The sequence below is a fragment of the Azolla caroliniana genome, unplaced genomic scaffold (genome assembly GCF_043228905.1).
Source record: "Azolla caroliniana isolate FFs.n. ecotype wild unplaced genomic scaffold, voAzoCaro1.0.p SCAF_6, whole genome shotgun sequence".
NCBI lineage: Eukaryota > Viridiplantae > Streptophyta > Polypodiopsida > Salviniales > Salviniaceae > Azolla > Azolla caroliniana.
In genome coordinates, this window is record NW_028230441.1 from 1,416,258 (window position 1) to 1,431,940 (window position 15,683).

The window sequence follows — 15,683 nt, forward strand, 5'->3', positions numbered from 1 at the left end:
CTTTCCCCCCTGTTCTATACATTCAATTGGACAATACTGCTAGAGAAAACAAAAATTCAACTGTATTTGGCTATCTAAGTATGTTGGTCAACCTAGAATTGTTTAGGAAAGTGAAAGTCAATTTCCTTTTGGTTGGCCACACACATGACCATATAGATCAGATGTTTAGCACATTCTCCAGACAGTTGTCTCGGCATGATGCTTTCACTTTACCTAAACTATTTGATGTCATTTGTGATGCATATACACCACGCCCAAAAGTGTTACACTTGAAGGAGGTATATGACTTTAAGAGATATATATTAGATGGGGGTGGTGGGAATGTTAAAGTGCTTGCTCAGTTAAACAATATAAGTTTCAATCACATTTTTTTGATAAAGAAAAATGGAATAAGTGGTTCTACACTTTTGTATGCTAAACAATATTCATCTTCTACAACATGGGAACCTGAAGGTGGTTGCCAGTTATTACTTTGTATGCCGAGTACAATTGTCCATGGAGCTAAGCAAATGCCAATTGAGAAGAAAGGACAGTTGCAAAGCGACTTGGTATCAGAACAAAAACGGTCATGGCTCCAAGCCTTAGAAGAAAAAAGAAAGCATATTGAGGCCGCCAAGAAATATGCCGCACAACAAGACACGTCATGGTGGGATGTATTTTATAATGATCAGAATGAAATTATAGACAATTGTGTATCTGTTGATAATTGGAATTTGGAAACGCCATTCACATGGTCGCTGCAACATGATCGCGTAAATAGAAGTCCGGAGCGACTAGTAAATGCGATTAATGACAGCTTGGTCCATCCACAACAAAGAGACATTTATGTGGGACCAAGGATGACCAAAGCAGCCGAAGCTAGATGGCAAGGAAATTTGCAAGAGCTCACCACGGGGATGTTGATTGCAACGCCGGCTGATGAGAACTCACATGGCCACCAATTTTGGGTTGGTAAAATTCTAGAAGTGCTAATGCATGAAATAGAAAACACGATCAAGTCTATAAATGTTCATTGGTACAACACTAGAAGTGCAAATGCTTTTACAGGTAAGTATACATTGGAGATGATTGAATGCCAAACAAGAAGGGGAGGTAGGAAGAGGAAGCGAAACATTCGTAACACCTCGACCCTTGATATCTCTGATGTGGATATCATCGTGTACGACTTCACACTTACAAAAGTCGGACGATTAAGGAAGTCAGCAATAGATATAATAAAAGAAAAATTACCAGGTCTACAAGGTGGCTCGAGTCAAAGGCAAACGAGATCTGCTACATATAATCTAGAGTCAAACCATTTGGTTTATGACGAAGATAATGCACTGATTGGTACATCCGAGGATGATGAGGAGGAATCGTCATTGTATATTAGTTATAGTAGTGATTCTCCGTAAAGGACTCTATCATGAATGTATATTTGGCTATTAAGTGTAACTACATTCCGCTTGTAACAAATCGAGTAATATAAAATCATGTGTTTTGAATTCTTATGATTTCCCAAAAATCGTTTCTTATAAAATAACATTGGTTGTAAAGTTTGTGATATAAATTGAGAATGTACGTTTTTCAAATTCGTCTTTTTTTAGTTACTTCTAAATCACGAAAATAGTGGATTTTTAACCTTTTTCATAGTATGTTTGAACTTGTATGATACTGGTATCAATGTGTTTTGTAAAATCATTGAAAAACCCCTAAAATTACCCTTATCCTTCCATTTATGCGCGATCCTTCCACTTGTGAACGCGAACGTGATTGTTTTCTTAATATGTTAAATACTTATAAAATACGTAAAGTATGTAAAATACATATTTTACGTATAGTACGTTAAATACTTCTAGAATTTGAAAATTATTTACCTTTCTAAAAAATATCTATAATATTATAAAAAACATCTATGTTTACACAATTTTGTGATGTACAATATAGTTCTACATCCTAAAATCCATATAAGACATTTGAACATTTCACATCCTAAAATACCTATAGTAATATGGATGTCGACATTCCCTTATTCTATAAATCAGTGTAAGTGTGTATCACGATGTTCTACTTCAAATTGTAATTATTTACAATTGTGCCTTCATAGATTGAGGAATCGTTTACAATTATCACACTCATGATAGGTTTCTCTTTTCTTCGTTTTCTATGAAAGAGCTCCACTACTTCCTCGGCATTGAGGTAATTCGGACTCCGGCCGGAATCATGATCTATCAACGGCACTACATCCTCAACTTGTTATACAAGTTTGGAATGGTTGAGTGCAAATCCGCGGCAACCCCGCTCGATCGCAATCTCAAACTAGATGCGAACTCCGGCACCAAAGCGTGTGAGCCGACTCAGTATCGGCAACTCATCGGGAGTCTCATCTACCTCACGATCACTCGACCCCAAAGCGTGTGAGCCGACTCAGTATCGGCAACTCATCGGGAGTCTCATCTACCTCACGATCACTCGACCCAATCTCAGTTATCCGGTCGGTCTCCTTAGCCAATTCATGCAAACACCGCGTTGATAGTCACTTGGGTTGCGCTAAGCGAATTCTACGATACGTGAGCAGCACAATGGATTGCGGCATCCTCTACAAGACCGCGATGCCAATACGACTCGAGGGGTACACAGAAACCGATTGGGCCGGCTACAAAGCCGATAGAAGATCAACCTCCGGATTTGTTTTCTCCCTCGGCAGCGGAGCAATATCCTAGAGTAGCAAAAAGCAACCAATCTTCGCTCTTTCGAGTACATAGGCAGAATATAGGAGTGCGGCGGTGGCCGCATGTGAAGTCGTATGGCTCAAAAGGATACTCAAGGATCTGGGCGTACCCATCAAGGATCCGACTTCCCTTTATTGCGACAACATGAGCAGTATCTATCCGGCTTGAAACCCGGTGTTCCACGCGCGGACAATGCACATCGAAGTGCACTATCACTTCATCCCAGAGCGCATTCTAGCTGGCGATGTCGACCTACAACATATTAGCACCAATCTTCAAACGGCCGACATCTTCACTAAAGCTTTAGGAGCCGACAAGCTATGGCAATTCATGACCGATCTCGGATTGATGATCCCTGACCTGCCAAGCTTGAGGGGGAGTACGCAAGACACTACGCAATAACGCGTAGATTCCGCAACCGCGCACTACGCAATAACGCGTGGATTCCGCAAACCACGCAACAAAGCCGCGAAGAGCCAATCTACCGCGCAAAGCCGCGAAGAAAGACGCAAGTCGAAGCACAGACTTCGCAACTACGCACAACGCAAGCTGGAGCACGGATTCCGCAACTCCGCATAAATGCGAAACAATGCGAGTCGACGCGGACTCCGGAACGCGAGTCGAAGCTTATTTTGGATACCGTCCGAAACTGACCCGACTTGAGCTTGAGGAGGTGTGTTGAGAATCAAGCTCAACTTGGTCTAGTGTGTGAACTCACCTTGAGAGTGAATAGACACTCCAACGGTCAAGAGTCACCACTATGTCACCACTTTGTATTCTAGAATTTAGTATGAGTCATAGAATCATATTCTATGACACATACCTTATGAGCTTTCACATTCCCCATGCTCCATGAGCCTTGTAGTTAATGAAGAGAGAGGGTGACTATATAAAGCACCCTCCACCCACCTTGTATTGTGTTGAGTCTTTCTCCTTTATTAATATACTTAACCTTGCGTATTCTCTGTGTCTTACTCTCTCTCTCTCTCATACACTCACACACATCTCTCACCTATTCTGCTATACAAGAATCATACCCGATTCTTTACATTTACAATTATGCCTTCATAGATTGAGGAATCGTCTACAATTATCACACTCATAATAGGTTTCTCTTTTCTTCGTTTTCTTCGTTTTCTTCTTCTTCTTCTATCTTCTGCGATTATCACACTCAAGACAGGTTTATGTCTTCTTTTCTCCCTTCTTCTTCTTCATCTTCTTCATCATCGTCTCTTCTATTCTTCTTTCTTCCTTCCTTTGGCTTCTTTTTCACTAAAATCTGTTTTTTTCTTTTGCTTTTTGTTAGGGTTTTACTTACATTTTCTTTATAAATACGTATTATACCTGTTTTTTTATAAATACGTTAAATACCGTATTGGACAAATGTACATGATATTTGACTGACTCAACATTGAGGTATAGTACGTACTATACAAATGATGAGGTACTATACGTATTTAAACGTTAAATACGGCTACGTAAACAACCATGGTGCGGAGCAAGCGATCCTCTCGTCTTGCCGAAAGGGGACGACCATGGATGAGGCCGGAGACTACGGAGCGGGGAGCGCCACTTCGAGAGTGGGCGGAAGTTTCGGGGCACGGTTGCCCGAAACATCGAATGGGGAGGAAGTAAACGTAATCGAGGCTTGCGCGATTGAAGACGAGGTAGCCACGAACAACGACGTCCGGGTGGAGATGGCTACGAACATGACGAGCGATGGTGTCGAGACCTTGCCCACACCAATTCTTGAGACTCCGGCGGTCGGCCACGAGGGCCCACGTTAGACCCAAGAGACAGAAGGGTGTAGCGGCAAGGTGGGTGACCGAGATGACGAGGAGGAAGATTGTAGCAGACGAGGAGAGATCCCTTGACACTGTTGCTGGAGACTACGGCGGTTGCGCCCGAGTGTGGACATAAGACCGGAGAGATGGGCAGTGGCCGTCAGGAGGCGTGGCACAGAGCGGGCATATACAAAGAGGAAGACGCGAGGCCCGGAACAGGCATATACAAAGGGAACGAAGGAGGGGCTGGGAGCCACAACGGTGTTCGAGAGTACCGATCGGGTAAGAAGGTGCAAGCGTTAGATATGGCGGATCGGATGCAGCCGAGGACTCGTGGACATGCGGCGAATACGATGGATCGGGAGGCTACGGCGGTTCGTGTGGGAAGGACGGGCATGCTCGAAATGGAAGACAAAGTCGAGCAAGGTCAATGAGGATTGCCGCGAAGGCGAGCTCCCGGGAGGATGGATCGGTCAGGAAGTCGACAAATCGGGGTCGGTAGGAGCCGGCAAGCCAGTCGGGTGTTGGGACGGCGGAGGACTCGGTTGATCACCGTCACCGAAATCTCTCACCTTTTCCCTCTTGGCACATACCGATGGATGTGCGGTTTGGTGGGGGCGGATGTCGTGAAGATTTCCGGCTACGGTGAGAAACTCAGGTAGGACAAATAAAATGGGGATGTGCAACATTGCACATGCACTTGTAAATTTGTATAATGAGAATAAGATAACAAAATGTAAGGGGAAGGGTAATAATCTAAGGTGCTAAAGGTGCACCATGAGGTTCATAGAGGCATAAAGGTGATGTGTACTTTGTAGACTAGAGAAAAGTACATGAAGAATGGGTGTAGGGAGTAGTGGGCATTGAGTGTGAATGTGAGAGGAGAGAGAGTTAAAGGCCCACCGATTTAAGATCAAGGAAAAATATTCCTCATTGAAAGAAGGGGATTTGACCTCTCCTTTTGTAATGTGCCTCACCCCTTACTACTATAAAAGGGAGTGAGGGGTCTCTTGTGAAGGGGTTGTCTATTTTGAGTGAGGTCCACCTTTGGGGTTTTCTTTGGGGAGTCGCCATTTTGTTGTTTCGGGGTAGACCATTAGGGTTTTAATGATCCCTATTTAGTTTTAGGGTTTGGGGTTTTGGGATCTCGTTTTTAGGGTTTCATTCATTCATTCTTCTTCTTCTTTACCTCTCCGGTTAGGGTTTCTTGTAGTCGTTTGGTTTGGCCTATGCAGCCATGGTTGTAATCGTTTGCAGATTCTTAATATAATTTGTTTGTGTATCTTGCCTCCATCTTTTTCTTAATATAATGTCTTATTCTTTCTCCTCTCCTCTTGAGCGAAGCTCCCATTTCTCCTTTACTCCCTAGTCCAAGATCCCCGTGGTCCCGCCTAGGATCCTACACGTACTCATAGATTTCCGCGACAACGACACACTCCGATGGAAGAACCGCAAGAACGACGATTGCAGTTGGTCGAAGGTTGCGAATGTTATTAGATCGAGCTTGGAGTGCCAGCGCACAGCCGGTCCATCCAAGGTTAACCCGAACTCAGCGACCTTCGATTCGTGGCCTTCCACCTCTGGCAGCCTCTGTGCCATGTGGTTGGCGTTCCACACGTTGAGGAACAAGCATAGGTGGCTCTTGGCGTTGGTTTCTCTGCTGAAATGAGGGTATGAAAAGGCCATTCTGGTTGCGATAATGAAGCTAGGCAAGGGAAGGTTGATGCTTCCGCGATTAGGGCTGTTGTGAAGCTTAGTCACACTATATTGTTCTAGGTGCGATAGGACTTCCTGTCCAATGTCGCTATGTTCTGTGAGTGTAGAGTCTACTGTGTATTCCTGAAGAGAGGGGGCGCTCGATCTTGTCGAGTGGGTTCTCTGATACATCGGCGGCTAGACATCTATTCCTTATTGCGCGGCTCTGAGGATTCACAAATCACTAGGCGTGCCAAAAGTGTTGTTGGTTAGGAACATGGCCTACCCTTAGTCCTTCGGGGTAGGTATCAAGGTGATCGTGGTGCAAGGGAGAGGAGGTTGGTGTAGCATGTAGGACATAGGGACTTATGCAGTAGAGCGTATACAAAAGGCATAATGGGAGACAACTACAACCGAGCTCCTACTATACGTAAGTACGCACACGTACTTCACCTTACACTTACTCGTACACAATCACGCACAGGGATGCAAGACAAGAAACAAGACACAAGAGACAGGAATCAGAGAAGACAAAAACTACATTAAAAGACTATGCTCAAAAATGCGTTAACCCTTTACAATGTTCATATGCCCTTTATATACTCAAGGCCTAGTCGGTTAGGTTTCCCACGTGAACCGTTACACGCGTTACTTCAATGCTTCTATTATAATTAATACGCTTCTTTATTATGCGTTATTTACATTTGTCCTCTTATGGCGGACAATAGGACCTTCTGTAGGTTCGTCGTTTTCTCTATCTCCAAGCTTAATCAAAAGCTCGGGAACTTCCCCTTTTCTTTCTCCTGTGAATCACATCTCTTGGGCCTGCTCCAGGTGTTGTACCTCCCCGAAGGGCCTGCCCCTCTGGCCTTTCCAGCCCGCTTGTCATCGACCAGAACCTTGTAGTTCTAGCAAGCGGCTTCTACGAAGCCGGTCTTCTCCTCAACCAGATCGCTCCATCCGGTGACTTCGCGAACCCGCCCCTCCGCGCGGTCCACTTCCTCCGTCTTCAGCTTCTTTCCGTGGAAGCCCTCTAGTACTACTGGCCAAAATCCAGAGTCGAACCTGGAGCCGGTGGCTTTCTCTCCGCGCACAGGGATGCCAGCCGAGGCCAAGTAGTGAATGGCCTCGACATGACGCGTTGCCTCCTCCTCCATTATTCTCTTCATGCCTCCTCGTCCGATATTTAATTCGAGTGTTCTTCGCATGTCATTCATGTGCACCCGGCCATTCCAAAGGTACACCACATTACTTCTAAGCGCTTCACTAAAGTCGGTGCAGTCTCTTCGGGCGTGGCCAACGACATCATACCATATACACCTTTGGTCAACTGGCAGATGTTGGTTCCGCGATTGGCCTCCATCGTCCCTTCGGGCTTGACCGATCTGGAGATCGTGCACCATCTTCGTCAGCTCCTCTACAGCCGTGGCCCCGGAAGGTCGTGCGACCACATTGGTTGGTGTCCTACCCGACTCGAGCCATAGTCTCGTTTCGTCCGTTCTCGTCAGAAGCGGTTCCTCCGGCTTCCTCTCGGCACCCGCGCCGATCGTTGACGACCCCGCATCGTTCCAATCGCGCCAGTTGTCGAAACAACCGCAAACTCTTTTGACCATGGCCCAATCGACCGTGATCCCTTCATCCGTCTCCAAGAGGAAACCAACCTTCTCACGGTCATGCACATCGACAGACTTCACAAACACTAGGACCTTGCTCATATCGAGCATGGTCCGGTCTAGCGTCGAGAGTCGCGCAAACCGCTTTTTGAACTCCTGAAGCAAAGCCAACGTATTTTGTCCCTTGTCGGGGCTCTCGGTCCAATCCATAAAGTCCTTCTTCAATAGCGGCCCCTCGAAGTCTACCCAATTACGGCAATCCACTTGCACTTCGAGCACCTGCCCATGGATGCTCGACATTACGACCCGAGGGAATCCGGACAGCCATCCATCCTCCAGAATATTCCTCATCAACATCTCAACCCTATAGGCCTCAAGGTAGCTTGTTGTGTATTTCCCATTAAACCGGCCTACCTTGTCGACCATCGTTTCTATGGCCCTATCAAGTGTGCTCGTGCCCTCGCGAGCGTTAACTAGGCGGTCTACAGCCATCGCCATTACTTCAGTGAGTTCACTTCCTCTCATCTTCGGACTCCTTTGCTGCCCCTTTCATGTTGGGTTCACCAAATATGTTGCGGTTTTCCGCGAGTATGTGTTGAAACGGGCAGGACCACGGGGGTCACGAACCAAGGAGTCAGAGGGAGTAGGAAGAGTGATTGTGACGGTGTTCCTGGTCGGTTATCGTAAGCGGGACAGTGAGTGTGTAGGTTCGCGGAAGGAACCGTGTCGCGCAATTCGCAGGTAGAGCGGAAAACTAGTTACAAAGAAACAGAAATAGAGATGAAAACCCAAAACGAGAAGAGATTGACTGGAACAATCAAAACGAATTGATTAAGGTAAGTAGTATAGAACCGGGCTCGGCCGGTAGTAGAGTTGTGCGCTCTACGAAACACACCCCCACCCGAACACGCACACAGACAAATCAAGGAGCCTCTGGTCGAGAGCTCACAGGCTTCCTGCTCGAGCTTAGGCTTCCTTTTAGAATCGTACACAAGACAAAGAGCAACCGAGAGAGAGAGAGAGAGAGCTCAGTCCACAAACCGACATCAGTTCGTCCTCCCCAAAAACCGGATCCCTAAAACAAGCTCAAGCCTCCCGTTTTATAGCACAAGGGGAGACCGTTACATCATGATCAGTGTCAGAGATTCCCCACTTTGATTTCTTCACATCAAATCCCCGCATTCTCTCTATGCGTGTGGGACTCTAAAGTATCCTTTAATTCCTACTACCTAGTAGGTACTAGTCCTATGCTATTTACATTATGTTTGTACATGTTTCTTGATTCGGGTGTATCGAGCATACACCCGTTCGCATGCGCTTGGCCGCGTTTCTCTTTATGTCTGGAATCCTTCACAACAACGTATGAGTGCATATAAATACACATTGAATTATATCAAACTTCAAAAGTAATTGACATCAAACCCCAAATTCCCAAGTTCAAATTCCTATAGCTCCCCTTGAACTTTCACACACACTCTGGCTTTCCACTACAATAGTTAGCCGCCTTGTCCTTTCATGTAGCTTTGGAAAACTTGCACTTAGACTACGATTAGTGGAACAACATTGTGAATCACATTGGCTACACGTTACTCTTGGTGTCCTTACTTTTAAATCTCATATTTTGAGTGACATAGAGTGAGTGCCTTTTCTATTTGTTAGGGGTCGAGGTGAATTAAGGAATGGGAATAGAGTTAACATCAGTTTAGCGTTGATACCCTAGTTATCTTCGTTTTGATTTTGATACCCTAGTTATCTTCGTTTTGTGTTGTTTATTGTTGAGATATCAAGGCTACTCAACTAGATTTAGTTAGTTAGTAGTTACGTAGATAGAATCTAGTTAGTGTGTTGACCTTAAAGCCTTAAATAGGATTTTGTACTTGAGTGAGATACATTGTAGATCCTCCACTCCCATGTTCATTTAATATAGGACTTACACCTTTGTACCTATATTCTACTCACACATATGCACCTTTGCACACAAGAGATGTAAATATAACTCATTGTGGGTATTTTTGTATTTGATGATACTAATTAATATAGAGGAAAGGCCTTTAACTACACTCTTGTCAATCATCCCCCATTTACATTATTGTTCATAAGTGTAACTTCCTCTCTCTCTTCTGCTCACACACATATCACATAATCTTCTGGTGCTTAACTACTCACATAATTAGTCACTAATTAACCCTTGTTAATTACCTAATTATTAACATCTATACTATTTCAAGCCAATTGGGTTATCTACCCAGATCTGTTGTTTTCATACATTCGGTGGGGAGGAACTCCTTTTCATTATAGAGGAGAAGGCCTTTAAAGGATGTATCAGATGGCTTTGTTTGGGAGAGTCCATTTAACATACTTTTCTGTGTAGTTCTTATTGTGTAGATGATGGATGTGAAGGATGAGTGAATGAGGACATTAAGGTTGTTTGGTTCGGCTTTGCATGGGGAAGCCGTCCTTATAGGAAAAATCTTTTTTGTCTAAGTTTGTGGTAGAGATGGATGATGTTAATGGAGGTCGAAGCATTTCTAGGGAGTGAAAAGGAGGCTTGATTATGTCTTGATTTACTTTTTCAATTTCACGAGTGGTTTTCTCATTTTTCTGGTGAGGATGAGTGGAGACAAATTGTGAAAAGTCTATATCACTTTGGTAATAGGCCCTATGTGTTGTTATCATTGGTATAAATTTTCCGACTCTAGCCATTGGAAATCTTTGGCAAAGATTTGATCAGATTGCAAGGATTTAAAAAGTTGGTTGACTTTTGTATGAATGTTGGAGAGATGTAAGCATGTTTTTGTGAACCTTGGAAGTAGAGGGTTGAGGCTCAATGTGCGTTGGGGAAGCTGGCTAATCAAAATGAGCATGCATCCAATGCCCTTATCATGGGTTATGTGAGACATGGAATGCCATATGATGCTATCAAACTACATTAAAATCTAAAGGAATGCTGAGAAATACATGATACAACACATATTTTGGTGACCCTTATCAAAGCTTGTTCTCAGGTGGATGCGATGAAAATAATTGGCATGGCATCGATAAGAGGTTACATCAATATGCCAATGTATATGACTTAATGGAGGACAACAATGTTTTTCACCATATTAACAGAATATATACTTGCGGGACAAAAATATTCCAGATATGTTATTGCGAGTGTTGGAATCATAGTCTTGGGCACATTTGTAGTTGGTGCATGAGATCTATCTTTCAAATTGCAAGGTTACATTACATGGTGGTTCTGCTATCAAATTTGACAACTGCTATATATCTCTCAATCATCTCTCATTTTGGTAAAACAAGTGGGCTCAACAGTTTTTGTCTTACGCGGTTAAGTGTATGATCTGTGGACCCATATTGGCGGTATGGGCAATTTTAAGTGGAGATTTAGAAAGAGCCATGAATTTTCCTCGACTGTCTGAAACATGGTTTCAATTGGTTGTTGGCTTCATGCATTTTGGCATTCTTCTTGAATTATACAATCTTTTTTAATACAACACTTAACTCTCCCTTGACTCAAATAATTTGTGGGAATTTGAAGGACTTGTTTATTGTGGTATTAGGGTGGGTATGGTTTGGGGGTTTATCTTTTGACTAGTTAAATGTTTTAGGTCAGCTTCTTGGTTTCTCTTGGATAGTACTATATGCATTTTGCAAGCTTAAAGGAAAGAGATAATATATAAAGGTGCTAACTGATGACAAAAGTGAGGAATGGAAATTTTGGAAGAAAACAGAAAGACATAGCCGTGGATGTATGCTTATTCTAGAAGCAAAACACACACAAAAGAGAGAGAGAGAGAGAGAGAGAGAGAGAGAGAGAGAGAGAGAGAGAGAGTCAAAGATGCATAACTAATCGTTTTCAAAAAATTGGTTTGTTTGTGGGCAAATTTCTCTCTGAAATAGTGATTTTGGCCTTAAAAGGGAAAGTTCATCAAAGTTCTTCTAAGTAATGGATAAATCAAATGGAAATCTTCATATCTCACTTAAAAAAGGCGTGGTATCAGAAGCCCTCCAATGAGCCGGAGAAGAATAAGTGTGATCGTAGCATACATGGGTTGTGCAGTTTTATTGGTGATGTTCAATAGGGTTGCACTCTGAACAAGCCTATGTAGAACACAATGTTCATGAGGAGGCACGAAAATGCTTTGATCAAATGAGGCAAGAAGGTATCTTGCCAAATGATATTAGTTATCATTGGTCCTTTCTCTGATGCTCTATAATTGTTGAGATGACATATATTATATACTATTTGTATATTGCCTCTGATCACTTTAATTTTAATACCAATGGAGGATATTTTTTATGGAAAAAAAAACATTGTGAATCCCAAAATCTTCTACAACGTGGTGGTCTTAATTCTAGTCTAATGAATATAAATGCTAACTAGGCCAATGGCTTGGCTAGTGAATTATCAATATCTGGTTTTGCTTTCTTCGTGAGTGTGTTCTCATCACTTGGAATAACAAGAAGCAACCCACTATGGCTCCATTGACCATTATGGTTGAGCATAAGGTTGCAATATCTGGTTTTGCCTTCTTCGTGAAAGTGTTATCATCACTTGGAATAACGAGAAGCAACCCACAATGGCTCCATTGAGCATTATGGTCGAGCATAAGATTGCAAATGGTTATGATGTGGTCCATGCGGATCTTGAAGAACTTCAATGTTCACATCAATGTCCTAATGCAAATCCATTGTGCCAACCTAAATGACATCCAATTTACACAAAGGTTTGGTGCTTCATGCACAAATGGAGCACATTGAGTTGCATTATCACTTTTCATTTGAGAGAAGATCATAATGGGAGATGTTGATCTTCAACATATCCAAATTGATCATTAGGCTTTGGATATCTTTGTGAAAGCACTTGGAGCAAACAAGGTCTTGAACAGTATTCAACGACATTCCGTTACTTCACCTTTATCCATGAGCTAAAGGGGGGAGTGGAGACTAGTCAAGCTTGTGTGTATGGGTGATAGATGACATCAACAATATTTTAAGGGGCATATTAAGAAGTCAATCTCAGCAACACCCCCTTGTATGTGACCACATGTTGAGAGCATGGTAAAGTCCATCATTGACTTAATGATTGAGAGATGGATTTGCATCAATGAAATATATATTTTAAGTATCCTCTCACTCATAGATAAATTATTAGATTGATCTTAAATGTCTTATATAAACCAAAAACCCTCTTACCCCACTTGTATATAATGTTGTTTGTGCTCTCCTCTCTCTCTCTCTCTCTCTCTCTCTCTCTCTCTCTAGGGGAAATGTGTTGAGAGTTATGGTGACTTAACTCTTCTTGACTTGTCTATGCATTGTAAAAATTTATATTAGTTATCTCTTGCCAGAAAGATGATATATTATAGTTCTATTTTACATATGTCTCTATTCCTTACAATTAAAGAAAGTGGCCACTCAAAAGGTATGCGATCTTCAATGTATAAAGGCTGAAATGCTCAAATGGATGGGAAAGGAAGCACATTCATGGATAAGTGATATGTTTAATCATGCATTGCAAAATGCATGTTGTATGGTTAGACTACAAATTGGATCAAACCTTTACATAAAGGTGGAGATGTAAATAATTTAAACAATTATTGAACCATCATTGTTGGCTTGTTAATGGTAAAACTATTTGCATGTATAATGGAATCAAAGATAAGTGCATGGGATAAAAAAAAAAGATAAGAGGTCTTATGGATAAGTTGGCTTTCGAAAACACCATAGGACTATTGTTCACCTTGTCATGTCACAGGCACACCAACTGCGTTGCGCGTAAGTGGAATCGGAAGTGACGAGGCAAGGAACTCTACAAGGTGTGAGTGATGAGACTATAAACTTAGGAAGCTAGGATTAACTCGAGAGCATGAACACAAATATGAAGATCAAGGAGACAAGATGGGGCAAAACGAGAATACTCTATTGATGTGTCAATGACTGGCGTTGAATACTTTGAAAGGGACCAAGCAGGCATGCGAAAGTTTGTAAACAAACCGGCTCAGCCGGATTACACTAATAAAACAGAGAATGAGGGTTTAATGGAAGCTTAGAATACACATTACATAGGAATGGGAGAGACAGAGAGAGTAGAACATAAACTGTATTCCAAAATAATAACACTCTGTTCATACAATGTGCTCAGTCAACACTTTTATAGAAGTCCTTATACGAATTGACAGAAGTATTGATAAGTACTTCAATGCCATACGAGCGACTGACACTGACTCCAAGGAATCTGCCTATGTACTAGGCTAGATTTGTAGGCCTCTAACGGCTTACCGGTTACAATCCGATCCGGCTCTTGGTTCTGGATACCAATCTAGATCTAGTTGAGCTTGTCCGCTCAACACTAATTTGCCACAACAATACTCCATGAAACTTTAATAGATATGCTTTTACTCCTTATCTTACCATCAAATACAAAAGAATTGTGCATATCCCAATTATTTGTTGGGAAACATGTTCGTCCAGATGGGAAGAGCAAGAGTCAAATCAGATGGAGTCGATGAGTAATCCGACCGAGGCCGAAAATCGATTCTGTAATCGATTCGAGAGACTATATTTGTAAATAGTCTAAATGTGCCCCATGTGAGCTATATCTGTAAATAGCTAGAAAGTTGTATAAGTATAAATACAACTAGGGCAAACTTTATGAGAAAGGGGATCATTAGTGTAGTTTATTGTTGTTGTATAGTGTTAAGAGATCAAGCTCAACTTAATAAATAGTTATTTAGTCAACCATGTAACTTCGTAGTTACCTAGATAGAATCTAGTTAGAAGTGTTGACTATAATGCCTTAAATTGGACCTTGTACTTAAGTGGGATATTCTAAATCGTCCACTCCTAAGTACATTTAATATAGGACTTACACCTTAGTACCTATATTCTACTCACACATGTGCACCTTTGCACATGATAAGTATATATACCTCAGTGTGGGTATTTTATTTTATTTTTCCAAAAAATCATTGTGGGTATTTTTGTATTTGATGATGATGATGCTAATTTAATATAGAGTTAATCATCCCCCATCTTTTGTTGCTCATAAGTGTTAACTTCCTCTCTCTCTCTTCCTCTCACACACATACACACACATATATCACTTAATCTTCCGCTTATCAACTAATCACATAATTAGGTACTAATTAACCTTTGCTTAATTACCTAATTCTTAACATATAGTTACATAGTGGGTAGTTGCCTCAGTAACTGAGAGTGATAGAGAGAGGGTGAGAGTTAGTGTGTGAGTAACTATATAACCATCATTCGACGAAGATGAGCTCGAGGTTGTCGCCTTTGAGTCTCCTTGTATTCCTCCCTCTACATATAGTGATTCGTTTCTTGGGGTAAAACAACTTGTGTCTCTTTATGCTTTCGTTTCTGTTTGTGCACATTTATCTCAGTCTTTACACCCGAATATACATATGAGAAACCAGTTGTGACCGGTTCCGATCCTATCATTATTTTGCTAGCCCCAATAGCTCAAAAACTAGAAGAGAACAATAGTCATATTTTATCTATCATTATGAAGATGTGTGGCCCGATTATGTTATTGTTAATAATTAGGTAATTAAGCAAGGGTTAATTAATACCTAATTATGTGATTAAGTTAAGCAACAAAAGGTTATGTGATATGTGTGTGTGTGTGTGTGAGGAAGTTAACACTTATGAACAACGAGACAAGATGGGGGATGATTAACTATATTAAAAAGCATCATCAAATACAAAAATACCCACAATGAGGTATATATAGTGTTGGGCAAAGTCCTAGGAACAGTGTTAGCATTCCGGTTGAATTGGTACTTTTGCAGGCCAAGGTGGGAGAGAGCCGGAATTGATTTTGGCTAGAATTTCCCAAATCTGGAATCTAGCCG

The 15,683-nt window shown here is 42.0% G+C and overlaps 1 pseudogene; it reads left to right on the forward strand.

Moving 5' to 3' along the window:
* The first annotated feature begins 10,832 nt into the window (after positions 1-10,832).
* Positions 10,833-11,479, forward strand: LOC147862450 (UDP-N-acetylglucosamine transporter UGNT1 pseudogene; annotated as a pseudogene).
* The last annotated feature ends 4,204 nt before the right edge of the window (positions 11,480-15,683 follow it).